The sequence below is a fragment of the Lithobates pipiens genome, unplaced genomic scaffold (genome assembly GCF_037356315.1).
Source record: "Lithobates pipiens isolate NorthernLeopardFrog02 unplaced genomic scaffold, aLitPip1_a1.2 Scaffold_8, whole genome shotgun sequence".
NCBI lineage: Eukaryota > Metazoa > Chordata > Amphibia > Anura > Ranidae > Lithobates > Lithobates pipiens.
The window spans coordinates 566592233-566605218 of NW_027507903.1; the positions used below are offsets into that span (position 1 = coordinate 566592233).

At 42.3% G+C, this 12986-nt stretch overlaps 2 non-coding genes across 2 annotated transcripts; both read left to right on the forward strand.

Annotated features, from left to right (window-relative positions):
• Nucleotides 1-12220: 12220 nt before the first annotated feature.
• On the forward strand, nt 12221-12292 carry TRNAE-CUC (transfer RNA glutamic acid (anticodon CUC)). The gene has a single exon. It is a non-coding gene; the product is annotated as a tRNA-Glu (tRNA).
• A 374-nt stretch (nt 12293-12666) lies between these two features.
• On the forward strand, nt 12667-12739 carry TRNAV-CAC (transfer RNA valine (anticodon CAC)). The gene has a single exon. It is a non-coding gene; the product is annotated as a tRNA-Val (tRNA).
• Nucleotides 12740-12986: the final 247 nt, after the last annotated feature.

Consider the following 12986-nt stretch of genomic DNA (forward strand, 5'->3'; position numbering starts at 1 on the left):
TTTGTTTTGGCAGTGGAGCCATTAGCCATCACTATTAGGGCCAACCCTGATATACAGGGATTTAAGAGAGGACAGGTAGAGGAAAAAATTGCACTGTTTGCTGATGACATTCTGCTCTTCCTGGGGGATGTTCAGGCCTCGATGAAAACGGCAATGAAGATAATCAGAGAATTTGGTCTGATATCAGGATTGACTATTAACTGGGATAAATCCGCTTTGTTGTCGCTGGAACCGGGGTTTATTTGCGCCCCCCAGGAAATTCAGAATTTGAAACAGGTCGAGAAGTTTAAATACTTAGGGGTGTGGATTACTAGGGAAGTAAACTCTTACCTGGAAGATAATTTATCTCCTCTCTTAATAAAATTAAAACAAAAGGCTGATATTTGGAGTCGCCTCCCCCTTTCGTTGGCAGGCCGCTGCAATTTGGTCAAAATGGTATGGCTTCCTCAAATTCTGTATTGTCTCCATAACTCACCAATATGGATAGGGGAAGGATGGTTCAAGAAAATAGAATCCCTATTTAGACTCCTTATATGGAAAAAGGGCCCCTCGAGGATTAGCTTACGGACCCTGCAGCTCCCGTTGGAACAAGGGGGGTTGGCGATTCCATATCCTAGACTCTACTACTTAGCGGCCCAGCTACAGCATTTAGCTGGAGCAAGGGCAATAAGTGAAGCTAACCCCTGCCATAGGCTGCTAATGCTAGGCTGTCCGCACAAGACGCTTGTGGAGGCATTGGAGGCAAACTCATTTAATATGCACTGCCCAACAATCAATCAGACAGCGAAACTATGGAAAACAGTTAAGACCTTACTAGGATATCAAAAGACATCTGTGTTGGCTCCCTTATGGGATAATAAAAACCTAGACGAGCTATTTAAAGTGGAAAGATCTAGGGAATGGGAAACCCAAGGGATACACAGGTTAGAGCAAATTGTCCAAGGTTCATCTATTAGATCATTTTCTGACCTAAGATCTGAATTTTCCTTACCAAACCGCTCATTCTACAAATATCTCCAGATCAGACACGCAATTCAGGCCCAATTTAGATCGCAGGAGATACAGTTGATCCAAGTCCCGGTGATATCTCAAATCATGTCACGAGATACGCTTAAAGGCTTGATTACGCTTATATACGCCAGGCTGGGGGACAAAGTGTTAGATCAAAGCGGTACGATTAAAAGTAAAATGAAATGGGAGAGCGATGTTGGTCCAGTGTCCATACCCGATTGGGATTGGATAATGGAACAGGGAACCAAGGTTTCTATTTCCCCGGCACAGAAAGCTTCTCAACTCTTCTTTTTTCACCGGGTATATTATACACCTAGGAAAATGTTTAGAATGGGATGGAGGGATAATGATCAGTGCCCCAGATGCGGCCGGGTTGGAGATTTTATTCATATGTTCTGGAGGTGCCCGAAACTTTTCAGATATTGGACACAAGTTATAGACCATGTGAATGAGATCTTCGGGTTGAAATTAAAGGCAACAGTGAGGACTTGCTTGTTGGCTATACCGGAGGGATATAATATCTCTAAAAATAAATTTGTACCAGTTACCAGATGCCTTTTCCAGGCAAGGAAATTAATTGCCCAGAATTGGCAAGCACACTCTAGCCCACTACCAGAAATATGGTTGGCTAACATAAGAAAAAATATTGGAAATGAGAGGGTTTTTTTTGTTAAGCAGGGTAATGGTAAGGAGTTTAAAAAGATATGGGGCCCTGGAATGGGGAAACTAGGGATCCCCCTATAAGTAACTGCGATGGAACAAGTGCTTTTCAGCTTGTACAATTCTACTAACTATTCTTAGTATGTATTTAATTGCTTAGTATACTTTCTTATGAGCTGAGGATAGGGGGGGGGGGGGGGGGGGTGGAGGAGGGGAGTAGGGAGAGGGAAACCTGTTCTAGATACGAGGTATTAGGGCAATAGATAGCGTCACAATGGGTAGCCTACTAACACTAGGGGTTTTTTTATTATCTTTGTATTTAAATTAAACGACACAAAATTTTTATGTGTTTACACTAAGTCAAATATTTGTATAACTAAATATGCCACGATGATGTGGAATTGAGAATGAGACACGAGTGAGCGTTAAGCTGAACCTAGTCTCTGCTATAGAAACACTGACGTGGCAAAAAAAAAAAAAAAAAAAAAAAAGGAGAAAAAAAAAAAAAAAAAAAAAAAAAAAAAAGGTGTGTACCAGAGCAGGAGTCAGAAGAGATGCATCTTATTATTGTGCACAATGTCCTTCCCAACCAGGCCTCTGCATAGGTGACTGTTTTTGCCGTTACCATACTTCAATAAATTATTAGTGAAGTATGGTAAATGTAATCCTCAGTTCCTGCCTTCACACACCTTCACACCCCTTATGCCATTGCCTGCTCTGTAACTGACCCTGGCTTGTCATTCAACCATGCTTATGCCTGTCGATTCTGTACATACTGCTGCCTAATCTGGAACTGACCCTGGACTGTTATTCGACCACACTTCTGCCTAACGATTCTGTACATACCTCTGCCTGATCTGGAACTGACCTTGGACTGTTTGACCATGATATTTGCCTGACTCTTGGACTGATATTGTATTCTGCAACTGGATTAGTGAGATTCAACACAGGGGTCTCACATATGTGAGGGGCTCCAGAATAGTTTTTCTGGATGAAGAAAACTATTTTCTTTGTTTTCTCATTCCTAGATTAGGGTCTGGAAACTCGGGGGGCTTCAAAGAGATTTGGGTGGGAGAAGCCTCTACCCCTGTCCCCATTCTGTCCTCTGAACAAGGTCCTATTTCTGCCTGCTGCCTGTAGGACTTACTGCCGTCATGCCTCTGTCTGTCACACTGACCACACCACGTGGACCTGCCTACTACCAGGACCAATATTTTTGGCACTGCTGACAATATTTCTGCACTGACCCAGGACTATATATGGACAGTATCCCTGGCTGTTGCCTGAAAAATTGTTTTCACTGTTGCTGACCAAGTCCCTGCCTGCTGCCTGGACCAGTGCTATCCTTCTGTTGACAACTGTGCTACTAAAATCACAGATAATCTTTTGTTTACCCTTTGCTCAACATAATGTATTTGGGGGTGTAATTCTTGGTAAGTGCATGCTATGTGTCCCTAGAACACCTGACGGTGTTCCTTGGATGTTGGGCCTCTGTATATGGCCAGGCTGTGTAAAGGTCTCACACATGTGGCATTGTCATACTCAGGAGGAGTAGTAGAATGTATTTTGCGGTGTTATTTTTGCTATGTAAATGCTATGTATTGGAAATATCTTATAAACGGACAACTTTGTGTAAAAAAAAAAAAAACGTTTTCATTTTTTCCCACATTTTCCAAAAACTTCTGGAAAAAAAGAAACCATTGAAAAGACTCATTATGCCTCATAGATCATACGTTGGGGTGTTAGCTTTCCAAAATGGGGTCATTTTCTGGGCGTTTCCATTGTCCTGGTGTTCCAGGGCCTTCAAAAGTGTAATAGGTGGTTGAGAAATGAAATGTGTAATTTATGCTCCTAGAACGCCTGAAGGTACTACTTCAATTTTAGGCCTCTGTATGTGGTCAGGCTGGGTAAAAGTCTCACATATGTGGTATCCTTATACTCAGGAGGAGTAGGAGAATGTATTTTGCGGGGTTATTTTTGATATGTAAATTCCATGTGTTGGAAATATCTTATAAACCGACAACTTTGTGTAAAAAAAAAAATGCGTTTTCATTTTTTTCCACATTTTCCAAAAACTTCTGGAAAAAAATGAACCGTTGAAAATACTTATTATGCCTCATAGATTATACGTTGGGGTGTTAGCTTTCCAAAATGGGGTCATTTTGTGGGCGTTTCCATTGTTCTGGTGCCTCAGGGCCTTCAAAAATGTAATAGGTAGGCAACACGTTAGATGGGTAATTTATGCTCCTTGAACACCTGATGGTGCCCCCTGCATGTTGGGCCTCTGTATGTGGCCAGGTAGTGAAAAAGTCCCACACATGTGGTATAGTAATACTCAAGAGGAGTAGCAGAATGTATTTTGGGGTGTCATTTGTGGTATGCACATTCCATGTGAGAGAAATAAGCTATTACAATGACAGTTTTGTGAAGAAAAAAAAATAAAAAATAAAATCTTAATTATATTATTATATTATATTTTAATGAAAAGAATTGTGGGAAAAAATTTGTGGGAAAAAATGACAACTTCAAATAACTCATGCCTCTTACTAAATACCTTGGAATGTCTACTTTCCAAAAAGGGGTAACTTGGGGGACATTTGTACTTTCCTGGCTTGTTATGGTCTCAAGAAATGAGATAGGCCTCAGTACATCAGATGTGATCATTTTTTTATGATTTGCACCATAGCTTGTAGACTCTATACATTTCACACAGACCACATAATATCCACTAATTTGGGTTATTTTTACCAAAGCTATGTAGCAGTATAAATTGTGGCCAAAATTGATGAAGAAAAGTTGCTAATTTGCAAAATTTTACAACAGAAACAAAGAAAAATGCATTTTTTTCAACATTTTGTTTTTTTTTCATTTATAGCTCAAAAAATACAAAACCCAGAGGTGATCAAATACCACCAAAAGAAAGCTCTATTTATATGAAAAAAAGGACAAAAAAATCATTTGGGTACAGTGTTGCATGACTGAGTAATTGTCATTCAAATTGTGAGAGCACTGAAAGCTGAAAATTGGTCTGGACAGGAGGGGGGATTAAGTGCCCAGTAGGCAAATGGTTAAGCAAGTGAAGAAGTACTGATTTCTTACATATCATAGTGCAGCCTATCAGTGCCCATCAGCGCAGCCTATCGGTGCCCATCAGCGCAGTCTCATCAGAGCACTTTAGTGAAGGAGAAAAATTACTTATATACAGAAACTAAGAAACTTTACTCTCTTGAACACCAGAGGGGGTGATCATCGCCGGACTCCCCTCTCCATTTCCCTTCGCTACTCTTTTGTCTATCTCTCATTCTTTTCTACTCTCTCCCCCCACCCATTTTTTTTTTTTGCATTTCCCCATCCCCTCCCCCACTTCCCTCATCACTCCCACTCCCCTCCCACTTCCCCTTGTCAATCCCCCTTCTCCCTATATTATAATACAATCCCCAACCCAAGCATCTACAGATTCTCTACATAGCTTCAATTCACTTCATAAATTCCCTAGCTGTGCTTGCTCACGATCACACATGAACTTACAGGGCTTTTTTCCAGCGGGAACGTGGGGGAACCTCCACCACTGAATGTACAGTATGTAATAGCAAGGAGTACTGGAGGGTCTTATTGATGATGGCTGCTGGGGGATCTATTGTTTCTAGAATTATTTTTTGTGTGGCGGGGTCTGTTAATAGAGGGGTCTTATGTTGCTGGGGGGTCAGTTATTGCTGGGAGGGATCTACTTTTGAGGGCGAGGTCTATTTTTGGTGCCTGCCAAAGGGTTAATTGACTCTGGCTGCTGGGAGATCAGTTGTAGCTGCAGAGGGTCTATAGCTGCTGGGTGGTATTTTATTGCAAGGGGGTCAATTGTTGCGGAGGGGAATAAAAGCTTTTTCACACAGGGCCATGATGGTTTGGATTTTTTTTTACCTTTAATAATAAACACCTTAATTTACAAATTGCATTTTGTGTTTACTTGTGTTGTCCTTGACTATTGTTTAAATTGGTTTGATGTTCCGAAACACTTAAGTGTGACAAACATGCAAAGGAACAGGAAATGAGGAAGGGGGCAAACACTTTTTCACACCACTGTATGTTTTAGGAGCACATGGGCTCTTGGTCATACATTTCTAGTAGAGGATTTCACCAGGCTGGGGGAGAGACATTACCTCCCCCGGCACTTTCTGTCATGTGGTCTCAGGTGGACGACCTGAAGTCTGTGTGGTTGACCCTGGTCCTACCATAGCTGACAGAGGGAGAGTCTACAATACTCCTGGTCTAGTATCATGGAGAGAGAAGGCTATCGGTGGTGCTTCAGGAGCCTTGTGAATACAGACACCCTAAGGGGCCTTAGACAATTAATCCTCCTCTTGCGTTCTAAGTCAGCTGAGGGTGCACACAAAGAGAACACTGGATAGTGTTCTTAGAGCTTTATCCAGAACTGTCCACTACTTTACTAAGGGACATCACTCAATACTGCAATCAGTTTGCTGCTGCTGTGAAGAAGTTTGTATCTGCTTTCTGCAATGACTTCAGCCAATTTAACTAGGTAAGGAAGTTAGAGTTCTCTTTGTGAATAGTTCAATTTGGAGTATCCTACTATATCCCTTCCCTATCCAAGTTCTCCAATAAAACAAAAAAACAAAAGCCCTAGACTGGTTATTGGAGACAACAAGCAGAAGTATGTTTGCACCTGCTGCGTTAATCTACCTTGTGCCAGGCTGCAGAGCAAAAGTGGGGAAAAACCGGGCAAAATACCAGCGGTTACTCTGGGGGTAGCGTCACAATTATATTTCCAGAGGATTTCTAAATAAAAAGCATATTTTCCAGGTACTGCTTACAATGTTTCTAAATGTTCCCTATAAGATAGGACATCTGAGGCCCATGTTTACAGGTTTCATGTTATAATATAGTAATGATACTGCACACTGCATAATTTATCACTACCAAGCACCGCTCCCAGCATTAATTGTAAAAATGTCCTCCCTGAACATATTCAGGATTTTTCAATTGTGGAATTCACTCTAGCTAAATAGCTAGCCATTCAACCTATACACTTCAATGTTTTCTTTTCCTCACATTACCTATCATGACAAGTGTAAATGATATGCAATGCAAGCCGAGCATGTGATTTGAGGGGCATTCACGCCAATTGTGGTGCTGGAAATGTGCGTTTCTGAGTTTTCTGCACTGCATGGCAATGCACTGCCCTGGTTAGATGTGTAAGGGTGTTACTAATTGTTAATGGCACCCCAAATGCATCTAGAAAATGGGTGAATGTTGTGCACACCAAACTGCATGGTATTACAGTACCATGTGGTTTGGTACGGTGCAGTTTTAAATGTTGTGCCTGGTGTACTTTTTGCATGATCCTGAGCATTTACACCCCCCCCCCCCCCCCCCCCATATACTTACTTGAGCCCAATCACAATCCAGCGAATTGCATGAGAGCTGAGGCTCTCTCCGCCCTCATTCCTCATTGGCTCAGAAATAGCAGTGGGATCCACTGTCAATCACAGCCAGTGAGGAGGGAGTGGGGCCCAGCCATGCTCTGCCAGCACTGTAGCACACACTCACACTCAGGAGTGAGCATGGCAAGTCCCCTCATAGCAATTGACTTGCTATGGGGAAACTCGGTTCCTGGGGGATGCTAGGAGCGCTGGTGGGGGAAGCAAGAAGAAGAGAATCGGGGCTGCTCTCTGCAAAACCATTTCACAGAGCAGATATGCAACCTGTTTGATTGCTTTTGGCAGCACTCAAAGTAGAGGTGAAAGCCAAAAAAGTCCCCCCCAAAAACAGTTGATAACAGCCTATGTGTACATGGAAACATAGGATAACATAATGAAGAGTTTATTGACTGTAGAAAAAAACATATGAAGCCAAAAGCAGCAACTGTAAAAACATCCAAAAACTTCCAGTGTGCATGAGGCCTAATGCCCCGTACACACGAGCCGAATTTCCGTCGGAAAAATCTTGGCTGTTTTTTCCAATGGAATTCTGCTCAAGCTTAGCTTGCATACACATGGTCACACAAAAGTTCTCTGAACTTTCGACTGTCAAGAACGTGGTGGCGTACAACACTACGACGAGCCAAGAAAATGAAGTTCAGTGCTTCAGAGCATGCGCCAAATTGTTTCCGAGCATGCGTAGGAATTTTGCGTGTTGGAATTGGTACAGACGATCAGAATTTCCGATCGGAACTTTTTCTGACCAAAACATTGAGAACCTGCTCTCAATCTTTTGCTGGCGGGAATTCCGCCAGCAAAAGTCCGATGGAGCATACACACGGTCAAAATTTCCGACCAAAAGCTTACATCAGACATTTGCTGGCGGAATTTCCGATCATGTGTACACGGCATAAGAGTTTAACACTGAAAGGTAGTCATACTTGTTCTTATCTGCTTCAAGAATCCTAAGTAAAGATTTGTTTACTTTGCTACAGTCTGGTGTCTGTGTAATTAAAATACAGTTAGGTTCATATATATTTGGACAGAGGCACCATTTTCATACTTTTGGCTGTATGCCACCAGAATAAAATTAAAATGAAACAATCCAAATGAATTTGAAGTGCAGACTTTCAGCTTTAATAGGGGTTGAACATAAATATCAAGTACAAATTTTAGGAACTGCAACCATTTTTATACACAGCCCACCCCATTTTCAAGGGCTCATATGTAATTGGGCAAATGAATATAATCATAAATAAAATGTTAATTTTTAATATTTTGTTGAGAATCCTTTACTGGCAATGACTGCCTGAAGTCTAGAACCCATGGACATTACCAAAGATTAGGTTTGCCTCCTTTCTAATGCTTTGCCAGGCTCTAACTGCAGCTGTCTTCAGTTGTTATTTGTTTGTGGGTCTTTCTGCCTTTAGTTTTGCCTTCAGCAAGTGAAATATATGCTCAATTGGGTTGGGATCAGCTGAGTGACTTGGCCATTGCAAAATATTCCACTTATTTTCCTTCAAAAGCTCCTGGGTTGCGTTTTCAGTGTGTTTTGGATCATTGTCCATCTGTACTGTGAGGCGCCGTCCAATCAACTTTGCTTCATTTGGCTGAATCTGGGCTGACAGAATATCTAAATACTGCAGAATTGATCTAGCTGCTTCTGTCTTCTGTTACATCATCAATAAACACCAGTGACCCAGTGTCACTGGAAGCCGTGCATGCCCATGCCATCACACTTGGTAAAGAAAACAGTTGTGATAGCACTGCCCAATATTGAACAATCAATTATTCAAATAATGAACTCCTGTGAAAACACATAAACACATATTAGGTAAATAAATAAAGTCCTAACAGTCCACACATAAAGTGCTCTAGTGCATCTTCATATTTCAGTATGTGTTCCACCATGTAACAAGAGTGCTCTGTCACTCATCCGATGAAATGCTCACTCATCTCAGGACAGGACCCTCAAAAGGGCCAACACAGCAAAATGGTAATCAATCCTGTGCACCAGATAGTGGGTCTTCTGCTCACTTCCTCCTCTGATGATGGAACTTCCCCAGCTGGGATGACTCCACAGAACTCTCAGGATAAAGGAAACAATCTCCAATAGTGCAGGATCGTGGTTAAAATGCATACGAGAATACCAGCCAAACTTAAGGAAATGCACTCACATTTATTATTAATATTAAAAACAAGCAATATGATCAGGGTCTCACAGCATTGATGTAGCATCCTGGTTGTAGGCAAGGTTGCTAACAAATTGTGTTTGCTAGGTGGTAACCAGCCTGGCTAATTGTTATTTGGATCCACTGACTTTTCTCTAACTCTGAATTTGATGCACCTCTCTCTTCTGTCTCTAAGTGGCATTGTTGCCTGTGGCATTAGAATGACAAGGGCATAGTGAATTCAGACTAGGAGTGAAGGGGTCTATTTGGCCCCTTTGCCTGCTGGGAGAGCCTATTTATCCTGGAGGAGTGATTGGGGTTCTGTGCCACCTGGACGGCTGTCTGGGTGGACATGTGTTACAAGGTTCAGGTTGCTACGCCAGAAGCCAGAGGCCTATCCCGGGAGCACCTGGCTGCTAGGCTGTCTGAGGCCTATCCAGGTTTGAAAGAAGCAGCGCAGGATTGGGGCTTCAGGCAGGAAGCCCAACCAAGTTGCAGAGGTTCCACCGCATGGGGAACCGAATTGCTGCCATAAGGGATGACCACTACTGTCACGAGGGAGAAGTGAGGATCAAGGCCATAAGTAAAGGGGAAGCAGTCGCCACCAAGGGACAACCACTCTGATTATCAGAGGACAGTGTATGGAAGTCTGAAGAAGTACCAGAGCAGCCTTTTCACCAGTGAAGAAGTGGGAAAGCTTCAGCAGAGTGTCAACCAGGGACCCATTGGGTTAGCAGGGATAAAGCTTGAGGAGTATACAGCGGGTTAGCTATGGAAGAGCTCAGGGGATCCAGTGACGGCTGGGGTCTTGAAGTCTAGTGAGAGACCGGGAGATCCGTGAGTGACGATCTACAGTGGGATACTGTGAGATGTGAGAGAAGATATGAAATAGTTACTGTGAGTTACGTGTATAGATTTCTATTCACTGTTGAAAGTTTAGTTGCCATAGGAGACAGCAGTTCTACCAATACAGTTGCTGCATCCAGCATAAAGGCCCTCCACTGTATAGCTGTCTGCCTAATATTTTTTGTCCCAGACTCTGCCAATTGCTATTGCATCTGCCTAAGGGTATCCTGGCCCTAACCCTCTCTCCACCAGTGCTGTTTAGGATATAATAAATCTCTTTTTCTTGCATTCAAAAAGGGACTGGTGCCCATGTTTCCAACTTGCATTACACCCACCATGCCTAATAACCTACACTTCGAGGAAGGATGTCAATTCTCCCTTACTCTGGAGGTCACCATTAGGCCTTTAGGGGTCAGGGACAACGCTACATCCAGATCAAGTAATGATACACGCCACCTGGCTTCCCTTTTACATGTTACATCACTCTCCCATGTGGCTTCTTCTGATACTGGCATAGATAGGAGGCACTGATAGGTGACACTAATGAGGAGGCACTGATGCGCACTGATAAGCTGTTAAGCATGGAATGGACATATCTTTGCATTATTTCTTAAAGTCCCCTTCAGTGAACTTTGGACTTTTTATATGTTTATTCACCACTATTTTATAAGACATCACTGTTTATTATTCATTGTTTTCTACTTATAGCGCTACACTGTATATATTTTTATTCTGTTTTGGACTTTGTTTGTCTGGGTGTTAACTGCTTTTTATTTTCTTTCTTGACACTAATGTGGTTTATTCACTCTTATTTGCACACAATGGGACCAGGGCATGTATGTAAAACAAAAATGTACTTAAAGTGAAGCAATACCTTTTTTCACTTCTCAATCAGGGGCGGCCTGTCCATTAAGGGCGCACAAGCGCCGCCCCCTCTGTCACGCCACCCTCTCTATGTAGAATATATAGATTCATGCTTATCATGAATCTATCCATGATCGCTGTACCCACCCCCTATTCATGTGTCCTGACACTTTCAGGACATTGGGTGCCTGAAATAAAGCACCTGATTAGAGCCATAGGCTCCAATAGGCTTCCAAAAAGGTAGACGTGGAGCGCAGAGCATTGCATTCGCAGTCCACCCAGATGTGTTAGAAAAGCAAATTAATATTTGCTTTTCTAACACTGAACTTGCTCTCCACCAATCAGGAGGCACAGGTCTAATACCCTTCACCTGATTGGCTGAAGGCACAGGCAATCCTATTGGCCACCTAGCAGAAGGCAAGAAAAGATGCATGGAGGACACAGGAGCCATCGACTGACCTGCGCTACCCATCCCACAGCTTGCCGCTGTCACCTGCTGCCTGACCCGCCACAATGATGGAGTGCCGGTCAGACAGAGGGCAGGGGGTGTCATAGTGGCTGTATTTGACGGCCACAGTCGGCTGCATATGAGGGGCACAGTTGGCTGCATATGATGGGCACAGTTGGCTGCATTTGCTGGGCACATTTGTCTGCACATGATGGGCACAGTTGGCTGCATATGATGGGCACAGTTGGCAGCATTTGCTGGGCATAGTTGGCTGCATTTGATGGGCACAGTGGCTGAATTTGATGGCACAGAGAGGCTGCATTTGATGTTTTTGTTTCAGTATTTTTCAGAATTTTTCAGTTCGTTTGTTTGCCCCCCCCCCCCCCCCAAAAAAAAAATTTTGAGCACCAGCCGCCGCTGTTCTCAATGCATGTTAATACACTAGCTCCATGGAAATATTGGTCAAATTGACATGGCACTGCTCCCAAACTATAAGTGACATGGACACCAAACTTGGGGAGTATGTTTAGGGGACCCAGAACTACGACAAGGTAGATTACCTAGGCTAGCTGGCTGACCCCAAATTTGGATATATTGTAGTTCTGGGTCCCCTCTTGGTGCTCCCCAAGTTTGGTGTCCCTGTCACCTATGGTTTGGGGGCAGTGCCATGTCAAGCTGACCAAAATTTCCCATATATGTCAATGCTAAAAACTGAGAGCAGTATCATATACATGTTGTGTATTGAATAGTGCTGAGATTTTTCAAAGATATTGATAACATTAATATCTTCCCTGGTGGTCTAGTGGTTAGGATTCGGCGCTCTCACCGCCGCGGCCCGGGTTCGATTCCCGGTCAGGGAAAGTCTTTTTATTATTTATTTGTTTATGCATCTATTTATTATTCATTCTCTTACATCTATTCAAGTTTTATGTCCCGCTCTTTCTTTCTAACATTTTCTTTATAAGTTTTACTGTTCATGCAAGAAATTACAATCAAGAAATAATCATTCTAGCGTATGAAATTATCTTAACAGATTTATTTATTTCCTGAAATACTACTAGTTTTACAATCAATCTGAATTGCACCAGTAAACGAATAATGGAAAATGTAGTTACTTATAGGTTAATACATGATTAGAAAGAGAAAAGGATAAGCACTCACAGAACATATTAACACTGTAGACACTGTTTAGTATAAAGAGTCCCTATCTGTCCTTGAAGGGCATCCAATGTGAGTTTCCGTAGTGTAGTGGTTATCACGTTCGCCTCACACGCGAAAGGTCCCCGGTTCGAAACCGGGCGGAAACATATTTTATTATACTGTTCCATTATTTTTCTGTAGCAACACCCTTTTATTATTTCTTGTTTATTTTAGACATAGGATTAACATATTACAGCACAGAGGGAAGAACTTTTAAAAAGAATTACATGACAAATTTTTTCACATAGACATTTGTAAAAGATCAGTTTGGTGAAAATTATCACTATGGGACGTAATTATAAAAAAAACTGCATAACAATTTGACCAGTAAAAGTGCATGTACATTCGTTCTGT